Raw genomic sequence first — 20,165 nt, forward strand, 5'->3', positions numbered from 1 at the left:
TGAGGGGCGGGTGTTCAGGCCAGGAAGTGCCCGGGCGGGGGGCGCGCGGGACGCGGCTCGCGGGAAGGGGGCGGGGCCTTGCTAGGGGAGGGGCCTAGGACGACGGGGGCGGGGCGTAGAGGTAGGAGGGGCCCGACCAGACCAATGGGCGCGCGTGGTTCAGGCCCCGCCCCGGCCTCCCGCCGCGGCTGCTGCATAGTCATGAGCGCAGGCCGGCGCTGCGTCAGCGGAAGCGGCGCGCGGCGGCTGTTTCCGACCCGATAAAGCGGCGTTGTCCCAGCGCGCCGGCTGCATTCTCGCAGCGCTCCGTCCGCGCTCGTGTCCCTGGTTGACTGACCGCCCGGCCGGCCAGCCTCGCCGAGGAGCAGCCGCCACCGGGCCCACCCCCCCCCCCGGCCTCAGCCGCCGCTCCCGAGCGCCCGGGGCCCCGCGCCCCCGCCGCCCCCCGCCCGGCTCGGCCTGGCCCGGCCCGGCCGCCCCGCCGCGCCGCCGCCCCCGCGGCCCCGGCCGGAGGAGACAGGTGAGCGGCCGCCCGCCAGCCCAGACCCTGCACCTGGGCGCCGGGCACCTGCCGCCTCCCCACCCCCACCTGCGCGCGGCCGCGACCTGGAGCTCGAGCGTCTCCCCACTGCCGGCATCTCTTCCTCGGGGAGGGGACCCCCACCACCCCCACACCCCGTCGGGACGCTGCCTCCCGCCGGGACACCCGCCCTCGTCCTCGGCCCCCTCCCTGCTCTGTCCATGCTGCACCTGCCCCTCCGCGTCCCCGTCCCAGCGGCCTCCTGGAGCGTTTCGGGCCCCCATCCCGGGGTGGGCACCTTCCCGCGGACCCGGCCTCCCGTCGCACCCTCCGCATCCCCAGCCTGTTTCCCCAGGTTTCTCTGCTCCCAGAAGAGCCTGGCTCTTCGCCCCCTTGGCCTCGACCTTGCCCTGCCTTCTCGGCCTGACCTCTCCCAACTTCTGAGAGTTGATTCGAGCCTCTGCCCCGTCTGCCCGGAGCCCTCCTCCCGACGGAGGTTTGCGTCCCTCCAGCCCCTCCGGCCCGCGCGCGCCTAGCGGGTGTTCCCTGCCCAGCCCGCTGGCCCCTGGGCTGCGGTTTTGTCGTACCTGCGGTGTAAGGGATAGACCTTTATTCCAGGGGCCAGGTTGGTCCCTGCAGCAGAGGAGCCGGCGCGTGCCCTGCAGAAGCAGCCCCTCGGGTAGATCTGCATCCCGGCGCCGTTTTTCCTCTCCCCAGCGGTCTCCTCCTCCTCCTCCTCGAGCTCCTTTCTGGCCTTAACCCGTTCCTTCCCAAGGTGTGTTGCTATTGATTGAGTTCCCAGGGAGCCCCCACCGTTTTACCTGGGGAGGCGTGTCGAAATGGAGGGGAGGGGGGGGATGAAAAAAAGCACAGCCCCCTAGTTAACTGTGTATAGTGTTTCTAGAAGGTGAGGTGTAGTGGCCAGGAGGAGTGGGAAGGGGTACTTGGTCTCCTAGGGAGTGTGAGTTTGTTTGATGCCTCAGCTGGTTCCAGCAAACGGGGCCTTGCAGTTTCTCATTATTAGGGTGTCTCCTAGCCTGGGGGTTGGGAAGGGGGGTGGTTTAGAAGACGAGTCAGTGAAGCAGTTGTGGGGGTCTAGTGGTTGTCAGAACCTAAGCCCGGTGGTGCCCGGGAAACCCCAGTGGCTCTTCCTGGCGTTATGTGAGTGTGCCCCACACGGTCCTACCCTGCAGCCTTCTCCCATCGTCCTGGCAGGGGCAGACGGTACAGTGTGGGGCAATCTCATATTTTCTGTTTTGTGCTGGTAGGAGAAAAAAAGCTGGAGGGATTGGTTTACAGATTTAGGACTGTATCAAACAGTTGGGCATCAGTAGCAGAAGCCCCTAGCCTCCTTTAAAAGATGGGAATAGTTTTCAGCTAGGTCTGGAGTACGTGGTAAAGATGAAGAGTTAGTTTGCTTACTGCTTGGGAGAGATTTTGCAGGATCTGCTAGAAAACGGAGAGAGGCGGCGGTCGTGGCCAGGGGCGCTGCAGGCCTCAGGTGGAATGACCCTGGCTTGATGAAGAACTCGGTGCTTCTGCTGAGAGGGTGCGGAAATAGGTTGTTTTAAAAATCAAGAATTTCAGCTCCATTCAGGCTAATTGTTTTTAGGGACAGCAGCTGGAAAGGACAGAAGTGGCTCATTTGCGATGCATTTGAAATGCATATTAGGGATTTAGTGGTGGTAGGTGTGGACGGATGACCCCCTGAGGAAGCTGCCCAGGGCCTGTGAGCGACGCCTGCTCTTCTTGCTGAGATGTATGCTGCAGCCTTGGCCCTTGTGTTGTGAAAGCTGAGCAGAGATTGAACTGGGCGAGCGCCAAGGTGGTTTGCGGCTTTTAACATCTCATGGGCTCTCTCTGTGCTCCAACTTTGCTCACTGGAGAAGAGGGAAAGTGGGAAGGGGTAGGGGCGCCTGGGAACGGCCCCTGTGCTGTCAGAGCCTGGAGGGCCAGGCCCGACCGGTCTGCAGGCAAGGGTGGGGGCGCTGCCGCAGTGGTGGCTCCCCGTCCCCGTTGGAGGAGAGCGGCCAGCGCTCAGGTGTGTTGGGTTGGCCGTGTTGTCTGAGGGGCAGTGGGGAGGAGGGCTGAACTGGTGCCTGTCGTGTCGGTCACTGTCCACATCCTCTCCCTCTTGTCGCGAGGCCCCAAAGCCCAGCCGCACATAGCCAGCAGGGGTGGTTTGTGACTCACAGCCTCACGGTTTGGCACTGGGTGAGGGTGACTGGTGAACGCTGTAGGTGGCAGACAACACCAAATTGCCAGTGCCCTCCTCGGAAACACCCCTGGCTGAACTGAGCCTGTAATTTGTGGGGTTGGAATGTGCTGGAAGCCGTGTTCCTACTGTGGACAGGGAGGGTGTTGCTCCATACTGACCTTGTCTGGTTCCCCAGGGTGTTGTGACCCCAAGGGGATTGCACCAATGAGGATGCATGCACTCAGCAGAGCACTGTTAGGTGGGTTGCTTTGACTCCAAGCAGGAAACATGAGAGCATTTTAGGTTGGCTGAGTGGAAATCTGACCAGAGAGGAGTATGTAGAAGGCCTCCCAGGAGAAGGGCAGCCACACAGAAAGGAAGGGGTGGGAGAGGACCCCGGAGCTAGCACTCCTGCTGTGCAGGGGCTCCAGCAGGGGCCTGCCCGCCCTCCCCTGCCATGCCCAGACAAGGTCCCCTTGTTTAGATTAGCTTAATTACCCCACCAAAATCAATGAACAAGGATCTTTTTAGTTGTGGAACTTTCAAAATGTGCTTCAAGTGGCCTTTTTAATTTTTTTTTAAGGTATCAAATGCTAAACCTTTGTGAAATGAGGCACTTTCAGGGGACTGGGAGGTGGTGGACCTTTTTACTGTGCTTGCAGGAAGCTCGCTGCCTGAGTCAGAGGGAAGGTAGCCAGGGCAGCCGTTCCTTGTCCACACAACAGTCGCTTCAACCTAGTGCCGTTGGATTTGGGTGGTGGCAACACTGGAAATGTTTGGTGGGGGCAGAACAGTGTTTATGAACCTGTTTTTGGCAAGTGACTTTTAGAGTAGGCATTTTAAGAAGATTAAAACATCCACAGACGTCAAGGGTGACGGCTTAATCCACTTACCTTTCTTTGCACCCACCCCGCCTCCAGCAGTGCTGGACCATAGCTGATGGGGTGCCTGAAGCTGGGTCCTTCGCTGTGGTCACTTGTTGAGTGTGCTCATCTTGAGTTAAACCATCCCAGGCAGACCTCCGAGATGTTGTGGGTTCGTCCAGACCATTGCAGTAAGACAAGTCATAACCTTTCTGCTGGTGGAGGGTCTGTGACCTCTATTAGTCAAAACAAAACAATAGCAGCAACACCTTCCAAATGCAGCAATGCTGGGTCCTGAGACATTGTGGGAAGTGGTGACAGACGCCTGAGGGGAGAAGGGCAGTGAGCTCTGTTTGGCGGGTTTGGAACCTGAGGCGACATAGGTTACAGGAGGTGGATACAGTGGCTGTACAGCCCCCCACCCCACCCCCATGAGGGTGCACATGGCGTTGGGCACTTTGCCCCCAGGAGCAAGAATGAGGGTGCTGGCCTGCCGCAGGCAGGGCCTCTCCAAGCCATGGGGGTTTGCAGAGCCTTTTCAAGTTAGTAAAGCATAGCTACCTTGCCCCCCCCTTGGCCTGACGCCCAGGAAGGGGAGCATTGTTCAGCCCCCCAGGCCTTGGTGTTTGCATCCTCCAAGCCTGTCCCAGGGTTTCCTTCGCTGGCAGTGAGCGGGAGCCTGCATTCCTGAACCCGTGCCAGGAGGCACTTCTGCCTTCAGATGGGGCCTTCCACCTGGGCCGCTGGCGAACGGTGGACTGGGTGCTTTTGGTGTTTGCCCGAGGGTCTCTCCCAAGGTTTGCCTCTGAATCCTGGAGCCAGTCGGCTTGGTTGGTGACCAGATTCTGCCCATTTCAAAGAAAGGAAACTCGTGAGTGTAAAAGACATGGGAACAGTGTGCTCATCAGGTCCAGATGCAGCGGTCACCTTGCTAACTATCACTGCACAATTTTTTTTTTTTTTTAAAACAGGAACAGAGAGAGTCAGAGAGAGGGATAGATAGAGACAGACAGGAACAGAGAGATGAGAAGCATCAATTATCAGTTTTTCGTTGCGACACCTTAGTTGTTCATTGACTGCTTTCTCATATGTGCCTAGACTGTGGGGCTACAGCAGACCGAGTAACCCCTTGCTTGAGCCAGCGACCTTGGGTCCAAGCTGGTGAGCTTTGCTCAAACCAGATGAGCTCACACTCAAGCTGGTGACCTCTGGATCTCGAACCTGGGTCCTCCGCATCCCTGTCCAACGCTCTGTTCACTGCGCCACCTCCTGGTCAGGCTCACTGCACAATTTTAAGCGGCCACTTGGACAATGCAAGGCCAGCAAACAATAAATAAGCTCCTCGTTGCCAAACTTTTAGTCATCGTTTCAGGAAAACACATTTATCCAGAAGAGTATGCTCTTCAGTTTGGAATGGGAAAGGAATGCTATTCCCTGAGTTATTCTGAGGGGAGGGGTTTGACCTCCGTGCGAGAGGCGACCCCAGGGAGCTCCCACCGAGCGGGTAGAAGGCAGCGTGCTTGTCCTCACTACTGCTGGATTAGACTGTTGGATTACGGTGGGTTTCAGAGTAATGTTGCCTTAAAGCAGTCATCTCCCCATATCTCTGCTTGTGTTCTGTAGAAAACTTTGAAAAACTGTGAGCACAGTTTTAAGTTAACATCTAAACTTTCTCATGCCAATTTTATTTTTTTAAGATTGTATTTACTGATTTTGGAGAGAGAGAGGGAGTGAGATCGTAGTTGTTTCACTTTAGTTGTTTGCTGATTGCTTCTCATATGTGCCTTGACCAGGCAAGCCTGGGGTTTTGAACCAGCGACCTCAGTGCTCCAGGTCGATGCTCTATCCACTGCGCCACCACAGGCCAGACTTTCTTGCTAATTTTAAATAGCTATAAAAGATGTAGTTTCTAGAATATTGTAAATATAGACATTTGAGATAACTATTCTTTTGCTCTCAAAAGTCTCTGGTATGAAATACTCTTGATTTGGGGTGCCTGCACCCTTTTAAATATTTGTTGTAACATGCATGTTTCCCTTTGCTACTTGAACTTGCATGTTTGCCCCATTTTCCTCATGGAATTTTATTCTAAGGTCGTGTTCCTTTATGCTTGAGAGTCTTTTATTAATCATTGTTCACACTCCTCTGTGACAAAAGTACATACACACACACACACTTCCATTCAAAACACTTCTGTAATCATAAGACTGTGTTATCCCAATCCAGAAGAATTTTTTGTCATTGTACGGAATTGATTACAGGAGCATAAATGCGCCATTGATCTTGAGAAATAGTGCAGACCTTGCTTTATTGCTCATCTTAACAGTTGTGTTCTTAACAAGTTGAAGGCATGACCCTCCACCAGCAAACAGGCTGAACTCGGTTTGTTGGGACTAGGTGGCAGTGTATCCCTGGGCCTGCAGTGTCTCCCAGGGGCACCTGTAAATAATTACTAAGTGCACAAGATGAAAATCTCTTGGATGGGGGTGTGTTCTCAAGAGCTGGGTGGGGGTCCAGTCAAGGTGCCTCAGGAAGGAATTACTGAGCTGCCTCTCCCTTGGTGCCAGCTACACCCTGTGGCCGCACACTCCAGGAGATGAGCGCCTCCTGCTGGCTGGGAAGGGGAGTGTGCAGGCGACCTTGGGTAGGGTCCTCTGGGGGCTGGACTTGCACGGGGACCTCTGGTACAGTTAGGTTTTAGGGTGAGGTGATAGGGACGTTGAAGGTCTGAGTGCCCATACCTGAGAACACGAGGAAGTCTTTTTTGCACACAGCTTGAAGTGCTTCCACCTGTTGTGTCAGTGCACCTAGTGGGTGGGTGAAGCATTTGCCACTTTGTTAAATTGGGACTTCAGTGTTAGTGTTGCTCCATTTGTCTTTAATAGTTTTTGCTTTTTTTTTTTTTTTTTAGAGAGGGACAGATAGGGACAAAGGGAAAAGCAGAGAAATGAAAAGCATCAATTCTTTGTTGCGGCATCTTAGTTGTTCATTGATTGCTTTCTCATATGTGCCTTCACGGGGAAGGGGTGGCAGCTGAGTCAGTGACCCCTTGCTCAAGTCAGTGACCTTGGCTCAAGCCAGGGACCTTGGGGTCATGTTTATGGTCCCGCACTCAAGCTGGCATCCTCGGGGTTTTGAACCTGGGTCCTCTGCATTCCAGGCTGACACTCTATTCACTGCCTGGTCAGGCCGTCTTTAATAGTTAATTGCATGTTTTCTCCGTGTGCCGTGTTAAAGGGCAGCGGATGACACATCTCACAAATGTGCGCTTTTCATGCACACAGTGCAGTTTTACTTGGTTGAGTTAAAATTTAAGCCTATGGAATTGTGCCTTGAGTTAAACTTTAAATTGCTAGAAAGCTGTGTTAGAAGTTAAGACCTCAGGGTCTGGTTGTGGATTCGGGACAGGCTTTCACCCTCAGGGGTCCAGTAAATCGGCCCCTCTGGTCTCTCTTCTCAGAGCAGCAGTCCTGGGGGAGGGCTGTTGGGGGGTCAGAGGTTCCAGGGGTTCAGGAGGCGCGACTGCGCAGGTGGGGGCCTTGCCCTCCCCGAGGTCCCCCTCAGCCCAGCTCAGGGGGCCTTGCTCTCCCCGAGGTCCCCTCAGTCCAGCTCAGGGGGCCTTGCCCTCCCCGAGGTCCCCTCAGTCCAGCTCGGGGCCTTGCCCTCCCTGAGGTCCCCCTCAGTCCAGCTCAGCGCTGGAACAACTCGGGCTGCCCGCCCCACTCTGTGGCTTTGGTCATGTGGGTCCACTGGAAGTTTCACCGGTCTTCTGGCGTCAGGCTGGCCATTAAGAGTCCACATAAGAGTGTGCCACTGTGAGCTTGGACTTGGTTTGGGGACAACACCTGTCCTTGGACTGTGAGGCGAGCCTTTGTTCCCAGGGACTGTGAAGCTGGGAGGCGCTCACACGAGCACGGTAGGATTTTGTGGTTTACCTGAGCAGTGCCAGAGAGCTCTGGGCGGGGCTGCACAGCCCTTCCCACCCTAGGAGAGCGGGGAGAAATAGCCCTGAACTGTCATCTCCATTGGTCCCTAAAGCACAGGTTCTTATTTAGAACCCCTTGGCATCTTGGACCTTGATACTAAACTCAAAGTGTCAGGTGCTTAAAACGAAGGCCTAGAGAAATGAAGGAGGAATAGGCACTCGGGGGCTCTGTACAGTGGGAGCCACTTGTTCTAGACCCCTCCCCAGGGGCTTACTCCTGTACGCAGACCCCCAGCCAGTGGTGCGGTCTGTAATGGGAGCCCTGAAGGACCAGGACTGCGTAGAGCCCTGTGCGCTGTGAGCTGGGAGCCCTGAAGGACCAGCACTGCGTAGAGCCCTGTGAGCTGGGAGCCCTGAAGGACCAGCACTGCGTAGAGCCCTGTGCGCTGTGAGCTGGGAGCCCTGAAGGACCAGCACTGCGTAGAGCCCTGTGCACTGTGAGCTGGGAGCCCTGAAGGACCAGCACTGCATGGAGCCCTGTGCGCTGTGAGCTGGGAGCCCTGAAGGACCAGCACTGCATGGAGCCCTGTGCACTGTGAGCTGGGAGCCCTGAAGGACCAGGACTGCGTAGAGCCCTGTGAGCTGGGAGCCCTGAAGGACCAGCACTGCGTAGAGCCCTGTGAGCTGGGAGCCCTGAAGGACCAGGACTGCGTAGAGCCCTGTGAGCTGGGAGCCCTGAAGGACCAGGACTGCGTAGAGCCCTGTGAGCTGGGAGCCCTGAAGGACCAGGACTGCGTAGAGCCCTGTGCGCTGTGAGCTGGGAGCCCTGAAGGACCAGCACTGCGCAGAGCCCTGTGCCCTGTGAGCTGGGAGCCCTGAAGGACCAGCACTGCGTAGAGCCCTGTGCGCTGTGAGCTGGGAGCCCTGAAGGACCAGCACTGCATGGAGCCCTGTGCGCTGTGAGCTGGGAGCCCTGAAGGACCAGCACTGCATGGAGCCCTGTGCACTGTGAGCTGGGAGCCCTGAAGGACCAGCACTGCGTAGAGCCCTGTGCACTGTGAGCTGGGAGCCCTGAAGGACCAGCACTGCGTAGAGCCCTGTGCACTGTGAGCTGGGAGCCCTGAAGGACCAGGACTGCATGGAGCCCTGTACACTGTGAGCTGGGAGCCCTGAAGGACCAGCACTGCGTAGAGCCCTGTGCGCTGTGAGCTGGGAGCCCTGAAGGACCAGGACTGCGTAGAGCCCTGTGAGCTGGGAGCCCTGAAGGACCAGGACTGCGTAGAGCCCTGTGAGCTGGGAGCCCTGAAGGACCAGGACTGCGTAGAGCCCTGTGAGCTGGGAGCCCTGAAGGACCAGGACTGCGTAGAGCCCTGTGCGCTGTGAGCTGGGAGCCCTGAAGGACCAGCACTGCGCAGAGCCCTGTGCCCTGTGAGCTGGGAGCCCTGAAGGACCAGCACTGCGTAGAGCCCTGTGCGCTGTGAGCTGGGAGCCCTGAAGGACCAGCACTGCATGGAGCCCTGTGCGCTGTGAGCTGGGAGCCCTGAAGGACCAGCACTGCATGGAGCCCTGTGCACTGTGAGCTGGGAGCCCTGAAGGACCAGCACTGCGTAGAGCCCTGTGCGCTGTGAGCTGGGAGCCCTGAAGGACCAGCACTGCGTAGAGCCCTGTGCACTGTGAGCTGGGAGCCCTGAAGGACCAGGACTGCATGGAGCCCTGTACACTGTGAGCTGGGAGCCCTGAAGGACCAGCACTGCGTAGAGCCCTGTGCGCTGTGAGCTGGGAGCCCTGAAGGACCAGCACTGCGTAGAGCCCTGTGCGCTGTGAGCTGGGAGCCCTGAAGGACCAGGACTGAGTAGAGCCCTGTGCGCTGTGAGCTGGGAGCCCTGAAGGACCAGCACTGCGTAGAGCCCTGTGAGCTGTGAGCTGGGAGCCCTGAAGGACCAGGACTGCGTAGAGCCCTGTGCGCTGTGAGCTGGGAGCCCTGAAGGACCAGCACTGCGTAGAGCCCTGTGCGCTGGGAGCTGGGAGCCCTGAAGGACCAGCACTGCGTAGAGCCCTGTGCGCTGTGAGCTGGGAGCCCTGAAGGACCAGCACTGCGTAGAGCCCTGTGCGCTGTGAGCTGGGAGCCCTGAAGGACCAGCACTGCGTAGAGCCCTGTGCGCTGTGAGCTGGGAGCCCTGAAGGACCAGCACTGCGTAGAGCCCTGTGCGCTGTGAGCTGGGAGCCCTGAAGGACCAGGACTGCGTAGAGCCCTGTGCGCTGTGAGCTGGGAGCCCTGAAGGACCAGCACTGCGTAGAGCCCTGTACACTGTGAGCTGGGAGCCCTGAAGGACCAGCACTGCGTAGAGCCCTGTGCGCTGTGAGCTGGGAGCCCTGAAGGACCAGCACTGCGTAGAGCCCTGTGCGCTGTGAGCTGGGAGCCCTGAAGGACCAGGACTGAGTAGAGCCCTGTGCGCTGTGAGCTGGGAGCCCTGAAGGACCAGCACTGCGTAGAGCCCTGTGAGCTGTGAGCTGGGAGCCCTGAAGGACCAGGACTGCGTAGAGCCCTGTGCGCTGTGAGCTGGGAGCCCTGAAGGACCAGCACTGCGTAGAGCCCTGTGCGCTGGGAGCTGGGAGCCCTGAAGGACCAGCACTGCGTAGAGCCCTGTGCACTGTGAGCTGGGAGCCCTGAAGGACCAGCACTGCGTAGAGCCCTGTGCGCTGTGAGCTGGGAGCCCTGAAGGACCAGCACTGCATGGAGCCCTGTGCGCTGTGAGCTGGGAGCCCTGAAGGACCAGCACTGCGTAGAGCCCTGTGCGCTGTGAGCTGGGAGCCCTGAAGGACCAGGACTGCGTAGAGCCCTGTGCGCTGTGAGCTGGGAGCCCTGAAGGACCAGCACTGCGTAGAGCCCTGTACACTGTGAGCTGGGAGCCCTGAAGGACCAGCACTGCGTAGAGCCCTGTGCGCTGTGAGCTGGGAGCCCTGAAGGACCAGCACTGCGTAGAGCCCTGTACACTGTGAGCTGGGAGCCCTGAAGGACCAGCACTGCGTAGAGCCCTGTGCGCTGTGAGCTGGGAGCCCTGAAGGACCAGCACTGCGTAGAGCCCTGTGCGCTGTGAGCTGGGAGCCCTGAAGGACCAGCACTGCGTAGAGCCCTGTGCGCTGTGAGCTGGGAACCCTGAAGGACCAGCACTGCGTAGAGCCCTGTGCGCTGTGAGCTGGGAGCCCTGAAGGACCAGCACTGCGTAGAGCCCTGTGCGCTGTGAGCTGGGAGCCCTGAAGGACCAGCACTGCTTAGAGCCCTGTGCACTGTGAGCTGGGAGCCCTGAAGGACCAGCACTGCGTAGAGCCCTGTGCGCTGTGAGCTGGGAGCCCTGAAGGACCAGGACTGCGTAGAGCCCTGTGCACTGTGAGCTGGGAGCCCTGAAGGACCAGGACTGAGTAGAGCCCTGTGAGCTGGGAGCCCTGAAGGACCAGCACTGCGTAGAGCCCTGTGCACTGTGAGCTGGGAGCCCTGAAGGACCAGCACTGCGTAGAGCCCTGTGCACTGTGAGCTGGGAGCCCTGAAGGACCAGCACTGCGTAGAGCCCTGTGCACTGTGAGCTGGGAGCCCTGAAGGACCAGGACTGAGTAGAGCCCTGTGAGCTGGGAGCCCTGAAGGACCAGCACTGCGTAGAGCCCTGTGCGCTGTGAGCTGGGAGCCCTGAAGGACCAGCACTGCGTAGAGCCCTGTGCGCTGTGAGCTGGGAGCCCTGAAGGACCAGGACTGCGTAGAGCCCTGTGCACTGTGAGCTGGGAGCCCTGAAGGACCAGGACTGAGTAGAGCCCTGTGAGCTGGGAGCCCTGAAGGACCAGCACTGCGTAGAGCCCTGTGCGCTGTGAGCTGGGAGCCCTGAAGGACCAGGACTGCGTAGAGCCCTGTGCGCTGTGAGCTGGGAGCCCTGAAGGACCAGCACTGCGTAGAGCCCTGTGCGCTGTGAGCTGGGAGCCCTGAAGGACCAGCACTGCGTAGAGCCCTGTGCGCTGTGAGCTGGGAGCCCTGAAGGACCAGCACTGCGTAGAGCCCTGTGCGCTGTGAGCTGGGAACCCTGAAGGACCAGGACTGCATGGAGCCCTGTGTGCTGTGAGCTGGGAGCCCTGAAGGACCAGCACTGCGTAGAGCCCTGTGCGCTGTGAGCTGGGAACCCTGAAGGACCAGGACTGCATGGAGCCCTGTGCACTGTGAGCTGGGAGCCCTGAAGGACCAGCACTGCGTAGAGCCCTGTGCGCTGTGAGCTGGGAACCCTGAAGGACCAGCACTGCGTAGAGCCCTGTGCGCTGTGAGCTGGGAGCCCTGAAGGACCAGCACTGCGTAGAGCCCTGTGAGCTGGGAGCCAGGCCCCTAGGCCCTGCACTCTTCTACCCTCTGCTGGATGGAGCCAGATTTTCGGGGCCGGCTGGGACGGCTTCCTGACCTGTGCCCTGTACTGTGCCCCTTGCCTGGCGAAGGCCGCTCTGGTTTGATGCGGGGCAGCTGTGAAGTTGAGGCTCTCTGATCATAGATCTGTGGGCTCAGGCTCACAGCCTCACAGACAGGGCAGGGAAACTGGGGCCTTCTAGGCATGTCCAGCTCAGCCTGGAGTTAGTCTGATGTCAAGTGTTTTTAATTCTTGAGCAGCTGTGGAGGGCCCTGGGGCTCTCAGTCTTCAGCGGGAACACTGCAGGGCCCGGCCTGGTGCAGGGAGCATTGGCCCCTAGCTGGGCCCTCTCTGGCTCTGCGTACCTGGCCCAGAAGCTCCCCCCCACATTCAGGCTCCAGCCTCTGTGTTGTCACCTGGGGAGCACGATGCATATTTGTTCCCGGCCCTTGGCAGGCCCTGAGAAGTGACATACAGTGGGCCAGGTCCCGTGCAAGCACTGGGCCTCATTCTCTCCCGGCAGAACCTGGCGAGGGCTATGTCATAGCACCTCTACTTTGCAGAGAGAGAAAGGGGGTCCAGAGAGGTTTAAGTAACTTGCCCAAAGCCACACAGTAAGTGGCCCAGCCTGGGCGTGGGCCTGGGGTCCCACCTGTGGGTGTTGGTCTTTGCTAGAACTGTGAGGTGGGAGTATAGGGCTGTGGGGTACCCCTGCCCGTGGGAGAAGCTGGGTTCTAGAGGTGCGTCGAGGAATTTTTTTTTTTTTGCAATTTGTGATAGTCTCTTTCCTTCAGTACTGTCACTGTGTGTGTGAAAAATATTGGTAACTTTTCGAAAGAAGTGATGTTTAGCACTAATAGAGTGCAGAGTAAAATTGGGACTGTTTTCAAGGAGTCACAAACTAGTCAGTGGCAGTTATGCTAGAATGTAAAAACACTGCATTCTGCCCGCCTCCTGGGAGCAGGGGAATGGAAGTGTCCCCAGGGGCCGGCCCTCAGTGGCATTGTCACCGCCGACAGGTTATCGGTCTGTCCTTGGTCCCTTCCGACAGTTCGAGCAGCTTCAGCAGCGAGGCTGTGTGCCGATAACGGCCCAGCGGACGGTGTCAGTTCGTGGTTGTGAATAAAGATAGGTTTTTGATTAAGTCTTGTGGGTCTGTGGCAGAGGCTGGAGGCTGAAGGAGCGTGGGCCGTGGTTTCTGCCTGCTTACTATACGGTTTTGGAAAATTGTTTTTAACAATTTTCTTGTGGATGTCCTCGTGATCCCTCAGAACCTAGCCCGTCTGGGGATTTATTCCTGCCCACAGAGCCCAGCTTGGGCTTGGAGCCGGCAGGCGCGGGCCCAGATCACAGGCCCAGATCACAGGCCCACCGCCCCCACGGCACCGCCTCCTCCTGGCCACATGGCCAGCTGAGCAGCCAGAGGGAAGTCCTCACCGCTCTGCGAAGTCCGGGGTGCCCTCGTCTTCAGTAACCGGGGAGGGACAGGGCACCAAGTGGACTGCAGGTGCAGGGAAGACTGCAAAGGGGACAGTTTCTCAACTTCTTACTGAGGCCATTGCTGTGAGCTGAGCACCTTCAGCGTAAGCTGGGGGGGGGGGGTGTACATGTGTGTGTGCGCGCGTGCTCATGATTAGTTCTAATGAACCGAATCACCCTGGAACCCAGCGATGTTGGGCTTTGCGTGTTTCTGTGCCTGGGGGTCACCTCCTCCCTAAGTGCTTCTGGGGTCCTCGCGGCCTCACGGGGGTTGCACAAGTGCCTACGTCTTTGACAGACACCCAAGTGTCTAGTGAGGCCGGGCTTTGTACAAACAACCACTTGGATTCAGAGTTAACTTCTGAACTTGCCACCTGCTCGAACAGGAGCAGTGTACCGGTTTTACAGAGGAGGAAACAGGCCTGGAGATTTTTTTTTTTTTTGTATTTTTCTGAAGCTGGAAACGGGGAGAGACAGTCAGACAGACTCCCGCATGCGCCCGACCGGGATCCACCCGGCACGCCCACCAGGGGCGATGCTCCGCCCACCAGGGGGGCGATGCTCTGCCCCTCCGGGGCATCGCTCTGTCGCTACCAGAGCCACTCTAGCGCCTGGGGCAGAGGCCAAGGAACCATCCCCAGCGCCCGGGCCATCCTTGCTCCAATGGAGCCTCGGCTGCGGGAGGGGAAGAGAGAGACAGAGAGGAAGGAGAGGGGGAGGGGTGGAGAAGCAGATGGGCGCCTCTCCTGTGTGCCCTGGCTGGGAATTGAACCCGGGACTTCTGCACGCCAGACCGACGCTCTACCACTGAGCCAACTGGCCAGGGCCAGGCCTGGAGATCTTAAGGCAGTGGTTCTCAAACATTTTGAAGTTGGGGCGCATTTAAAATCCTACAAATAATTGTAGACACACTATATACAAATTTCTGAGAAATATGTTATAATAATTAAGTCAAATATTAAAGAAAAAAAACTAAAGTCCAAGCGTGCTTTTATGGTAATTAAACCAAGTAAATATGACAAAATTAAATTTATTCTGACATTAAAAAACCTTTTTATGTTACATTTTTTTTAATTTTTTTTTTTTTTGTATCCAGAATGTCTTTATTGGGATGGTTCCCCACTCATCTTGATTTGGGGTGCTTCTAGTGCGGCTTCCTTCTGAAGGAGCACCCTTCTGTACGCCTTGCTTTTCCACCTGTAGGGGGCAGAGGGCAGTGGAGCAGCCACACACAGAGCTGCCGTGTGTGCGTGGCTGAAGCCGGCAGTGGTTCTGCAGCGCCCAGCACCTCGCACCCTGGAAGAGGCATGGGGCGCTGCATCCTACGCGGCTGCTGTTTCCTCGCTCCTCTTCTGGAGGGCTAAGGGAGGTCCTCAGCGAGAGGCGTGTCGTGGGAGGGTCGTCACCGATGGGTTAAAAAAAAAAAAAAAGACAAAATGTTATCTTTTTATATAGATGCATTCTTAGTAAGATTTAGTAAATTCAGCAGGCCCCGCACGAATGTGTTCTTTCATTCTTGTGTTTATGAGAAACATGAGCCCGATGTGTCCTAGCGATTTCTTCAATGTTTGGGCATCTATTTGAAAGGCAAACTCTCATTTCCTCGTCAATACATTGAAGAATTCCTCTCTTTTTACTCTTAATTGTGTTGAGTGCAGAAAACCCCCACCATACATATCATCTTAACTTTACACCAAACAAAAGGATAGAAGAAACTTGTCTCTAGTCTTTCTGGGGAACATGGGGGGTAGTCTAAACAATCTAGCACCAGAGTTTAACAGCCTTTTGCAACCTAATCAGGCAAGTGAGGTGGGGGTTGGGCAGACTTATCAGCTTACAGCCAATTCCCCACACCTCTGTCCCCCAAAAATCTAAACTCCAAAAACCCTGTTGGTTTTTTGGTCCCCAGCAGGCACTTCTTTCTCTGGGATACCATAGGGCACACCTGGAAATCTTCTAGGGCGCACACTTTGAGAACCACTGCCTTAGGGACTCCATCTGGGATTTTCTCCCGTGTGAATGTCTTTGCCAGAGAATAAACCAGGGACGGGGGAAGAAGCAAAGCAGTTTCAGCCCAAGCAGAGCGGGGACAGAGGAGGAATAACACGCACCAGAGCGATGGTGACGTGCTTTTCAAATCTGCGGGTGATTGCTACCACCTCAGCACAAGGCTGTTCAGGGAGGACTTCTTGGAAGTGGCGATTCTTATAAGCCTGATTGTCAGAGCCTGAGGTGGTGATTGTTCCTCTGGAAGGTGGAGGTGAGGAGTGCCCTCAACTGCATCTGTTTAAATAAGTGACAGCCCCACCTGGGTTGCCACCAGTGATGGAACCAGGGAAAAGGCACGGCGGAGCTGGCTGCTGGCCTTGTCAAAGGGGTGGCACTCGGGTGTACCTCAGGTGTGGGGCTGACCGGTGTGGAGTCCTAGAACTGGTCTCGGAGTCTTCCAGCCTGAGAGAAACCCTCTGCTCAATGCCTGGACTGCACGCTCCGAGTGACATCCATATGACCTCCATATGACATCCTGCCGAGTGCGGCTTCGATGGAAAAGGAGCTGCCCTCAGCTCTGGGTAGATGCGCCCTAGGTGTGTTTGTGGAGGGACTGACCAGGCCCCCAGCTGGACACTGGCACGTGGCCAGAAGTCCTACTGGGCTACAGTGGGACCTGCCGTGGCAGCTCAGCGTTGGTCACCGGAGGCTTTCGGCAGGGGAGTGTATCTCGAGCCCAGCAGGGCCCTGCTGGTTGGCCTGGTGGAGCACTGTGGTGACAGCCGGCCGTGGAGGAGGGGCCATGGAGGAGGATGGGGAGCCTGGCCTGGGGGCTCAGAACCCTGCTGGGCAGAGCTGGGCCTGGCCCCTTCTTTTTGCCACAAGCTGGTCTTAAGCCCAGAGCCAGGATTTCTCAACTTTTCTTTGAAGTATTGTTTTTCTTTTGCAGATTTCACCCAGGAAAGCTCTTATCTAGATTTACATTTCAAAAACAAATTGCACAAGTTTTCTGTGTGAAGCATTTATCCCCTCCCACACACATACACACTCGAACCTAAGCCCAGAGGTGACACAGGAGGCTGTCTGCAGTGGAGTGTTGTGGTTACTTCTGGTGCTTTGTGCCGTGCGGTGGCCTGGCTCTTCCCCTGCCACCGTGCGTGTCACGGAAGCAGGGGGCCATCTTTCCAGTGACTGGTCAGTTTGGCCTCCATGGCTCATTCCGGTGGATTGGCCTCTGTGTCCCTCCTTCTCGCAATGTCCCCCAGTGGTTGTCTGATAGCATTTCTGATGGTTCTGTGTTGCTTGTACCTGAGAGCCCACGGGCCTCCTGCTGAGGGTCCTGGAGCCCCGAATCTGCCCCCGCCCTGCTGGCTGGCATCTGTTCAGGTTGCTGTTGCAGACTGAGCACCAGCTGACCACGAGCTCGTTGGGTCAGCCCTTCCTGGTTGTGCAGAGTGCGGTTTCTGCCCCTGACACCTCGGTGCCCGGTGACTGGGCCTGCGTGTCAGTGTCTGGAGGGTTGGTCACTCTTTATCTGTGGTGTCCTTCTGTTGCCAGGAAGCAGGTGGCCCTCACAGGTAGACCAGAGAGAGTCAGAAAGGGCCACCTGAAGGGTGGACAGGGGTAAAGGGCACCAGGGCGGAGGGCCCGGCTGTCCTGGGAGTCTCTTGCCCTAAGGCCTAGGGGCCTGAGGGTTGAGCAGGAACTGGGCGAAGGGGCTGCGGGGAGGGCTGGCCTGTTAGGCCTTCAGTGTGTCTGCCCTGCACTCCGCTGCCCAGTGTGGCCGGAGTGTGCCTGTCTGTGTGACCAGCCTCTTGGCTTTCTGGCTCCCCAGCGTGGCTTCCTGCTTGGGGAGAGTGGATGGCTATGGGTTTATGGTAACTTGGGGTCTTGAAGAGGGGGCCACTGGAGCTGAGAAACACAGGCCGAGTGGGCGTGGCTCAGTGTGCCCAGGTCCCCGGGACACGGCCTCTTGCTCCTTTCCTGGGGCTCCTGTTGTCGCCTGGGCAGCCTTGGATTAGCCCGAGGGCAGTCTGAGCTCCCAGCAGCAGTGCCTGTGGCAAGTGCAGTGAGGGCTGGACGAGGGGGCAGGCTCGTTCGCGGAGCTCCAAGTCTGATCCCCAGGACCAGTGCCAGGCCAGAGGAGGACACGGGAGTGCTCACGGCCCCTGGACCCTGCCTGGACCCTGTGTGCACTCAGTGTGCTGAGCGGATCGAGGTTTTATCTGGAGTGCGGCTCGTGTTTTGGTTATGAAACGTGAGACCAGTGTCGCTGACCTGGTTTTTACCTCACTCCGTCTTGCTGCAGCTTGGTTTGTCCTGGGTTGCTTTTCAAAATGAATGAGCTCAGACTGCCTACAGAAGGTTCAAAACACGCTCATCATCACCCCGGCAGCCAAGTAGTAACATTCCCCCGGCCAGGCCACCCCTGCCTGCCTGCCTGTGTTTTATCTGACAGAACGCCAGTCATCTTATTTGTAATTGTTCTTATTTTTGTACATTCCTTTAGGACAGTTCTAGAAACAGTGGCTGCTCTTTGGTTTCTGATGTTAACTGTTTCATGAGGCCCAGAAAACGGCTCTGGAATAAGTAAGCTAGGCTGGGCTGACCCTTCCAGTTTTTACTAACTTTAGAATCTATCTTTCTATTATTATTTATTTGTTTTAGCTGCCTTTTTTATTTTTTTGTATGAACCTAAATTGCTCAACTCAGTTCTAAAGGAAACTACAAAAGGAAGGACCGACTTTTAAAAATTATGAAAAGATTACGTAATAACCCATCTCAAGGCAAAAATTCCTTCCCTCGGTCGCGTGACCCTGTTGTACACAGCCCTCCACCCGTTCCTCTAACTGTAGCTCTTAACCTCTTTTGGGTCGTGGATTCCTTGGAAAATCTGGTGAAAGCTCTGGGCCTCTTTCCCATAAAAATGCAGGAAGATCCCATTTTTTGTATACTTTGGGGAACGTTCATGAGTCTTCTGACACCCATCCGGGGGTGCTCCTCCCCAGCCGAGGAAGCCTGTCCTGGAGCCGAGACAGCGGACCCTGCGGGCTGGGCACCTCCTCTGGGCTCTGGGCTCTGGAGGGCAGGGAGTTGGGCCGCAGTCTGAGCGGGTGGTGCTCTGGGAGCCCCAGAAGCAAGGGAGCTGGGGCTGGGGCTGGACTGGCCCCTGAGGAGCGGGTTAGAGATAAACCCTAAGGGTGGTGGTGGTTGGCGTTCTCTGTGACCACAATTAGCAGCAACTACCCGTGGGACTCGGGGCATCTGTCTCAGGCACTAAGGAGGCGGAATGCCGCCAGGGTGACGGATGCAGGGCTGTCATGATGGTGACATTGGGATGCTCCGCTTTACTTTGTGGGAAAATGTAGGGTAGTTAAAATTAGCAGCGAGAGCCACAGAGTCAAGGTTGTCCAAAAGAACTGAGCAATGTCACATTGAGATAAGACTTGGGAGTGGCGGGTGGAATTCCTGCTCCTGAGCCTGCCGGGCAGAGAGGGCCCTTGGCCAGCTGCTGGCTCAGAGGGGCTGGAGGGTCAGTGTGGGGCTTGCTTTGCCCTGAGTGTTTTCCGGTGGGGCTGGAGACCAGGCTGGCAGACCCCTCTGGCACTCCCTGCCAGCCTCCCCTGAGGCTCCCTCTGCAGAGGCCACGTGCCCTGGGGACCCTGCGGCTCTGCCCGTGGCCACTTCCCACTTCGTTCCTCCCGAGACAGGACCCGTGATCCGGCTCCTCTGGGGACCCTGCGGCTCTGCCCGTGGCCACTTCCCACTTCGTTCCTCCCGAGACAGGACCCGTGATCCGGCTCCTCTGGGGACCCTGCGGGGCTCTGCCCGTGGCCACTTCGTTCCTCCCGAGACAGGACCCGTGATCCGGCTCCTCTGGGGACCCTGCGGGGCTCTGCCCGTGGCCACTTCGTTCCTCCCGAGACAGGACCCGTGATCCGTCCCAGCCCGGCTCCTCGGGGCATCGGCAGCAGGCTTGCTGGCAGCGGGGCTCTTCAAGCCAGGAGAAACCCGGAGCCCTGCCCATTTGTAGAATCACCTCTTCGCATTCTTTCAGTAAAGAGGACGCAGCTTTAGTGGGGCGGTTCCTGGAGATTCTCGGAAACCTGCTTGTGACCCGTCTCAGCCCCAGTGAGGAGAGTCCTTGTCCCAGCGGGCAGTCACGAGTCCGCTGAAGTCACTGTGAGTCTGCGCTCTGCTCTAATGGCTGTTCCTTCTGTGTGGAAGGTGAAGTAAGGACTGTTTTAAACTAAGGGGTTTGATCAGGCCACGTTTGAATCTCTTCCAGAAGGCGGAGCATGCACAGCCCCCCTTGTCCGTGGGACCGTATGTGTGCGCGCTCACGCCCCATCAGCCTGCCCCCCCCCCCGCCCGCCTCTCGCTTACCGACTCCCATCTCTGACCTAGCCCTCAAGTCCCGGGTGTCTGTCCAGCTGCCTGCCGGCCACCTTCCTGCTGTGTGGCCGGAAGCTTCCCTTAACCCTCGTAGTTCTTCTGCCTGGTGGAGTGATTCGGTTGACAAGTAGCAGGTGGACAGGAAGGAGAGAGTCAGGTTGTGATGGTGTACATGAGGAATTCACACAAGCATGGAATTCCAAAAACACTGAAGCAAAATTGGGTAGATATGTCATTTGTGAGAACATTTAAAAAGGGGGTGGGGGATTGGGTCTTAGGATTGGGTCTTAGATTTCAAAAGTGAAGGTGGGCACTTGACAGGTAGCCCAGAGAGTGGCAGAGAGCATCCCCGCTGGGCAGCCCAGGGGCTGTGGGACTCTGTGTGTGTGTGTGTGTGTCTGTGTGTGTGTGTCTGTGTGTG

The 20,165-nt window shown here is 57.3% G+C and overlaps 1 protein-coding gene across 4 annotated transcripts in view; it reads left to right on the top strand.

Moving 5' to 3' along the window:
- The first annotated feature begins 414 nt into the window (after positions 1-414).
- SLC45A4 (solute carrier family 45 member 4) overlaps positions 415-20,165 on the top strand; it is a 78,913-nt gene continuing 59,162 nt past the window's right edge. For 3 of the 4 annotated variants that reach the window (XR_010730188.1, XM_066265580.1, XM_066265583.1), the window contains exon 1: positions 415-520. The gene's annotated coding sequence lies outside the window, so the exon portion shown is untranslated. Of the gene's footprint in view, positions 521-19,308; positions 19,532-20,165 lie in introns of those variants that run through there. The other variant, XM_066265581.1, reaches the window with a different exon arrangement.

The sequence above is a fragment of the Saccopteryx bilineata genome, chromosome 3 (assembly GCF_036850765.1).
Source record: "Saccopteryx bilineata isolate mSacBil1 chromosome 3, mSacBil1_pri_phased_curated, whole genome shotgun sequence".
Classification (NCBI taxonomy): domain Eukaryota; kingdom Metazoa; phylum Chordata; class Mammalia; order Chiroptera; family Emballonuridae; genus Saccopteryx; species Saccopteryx bilineata.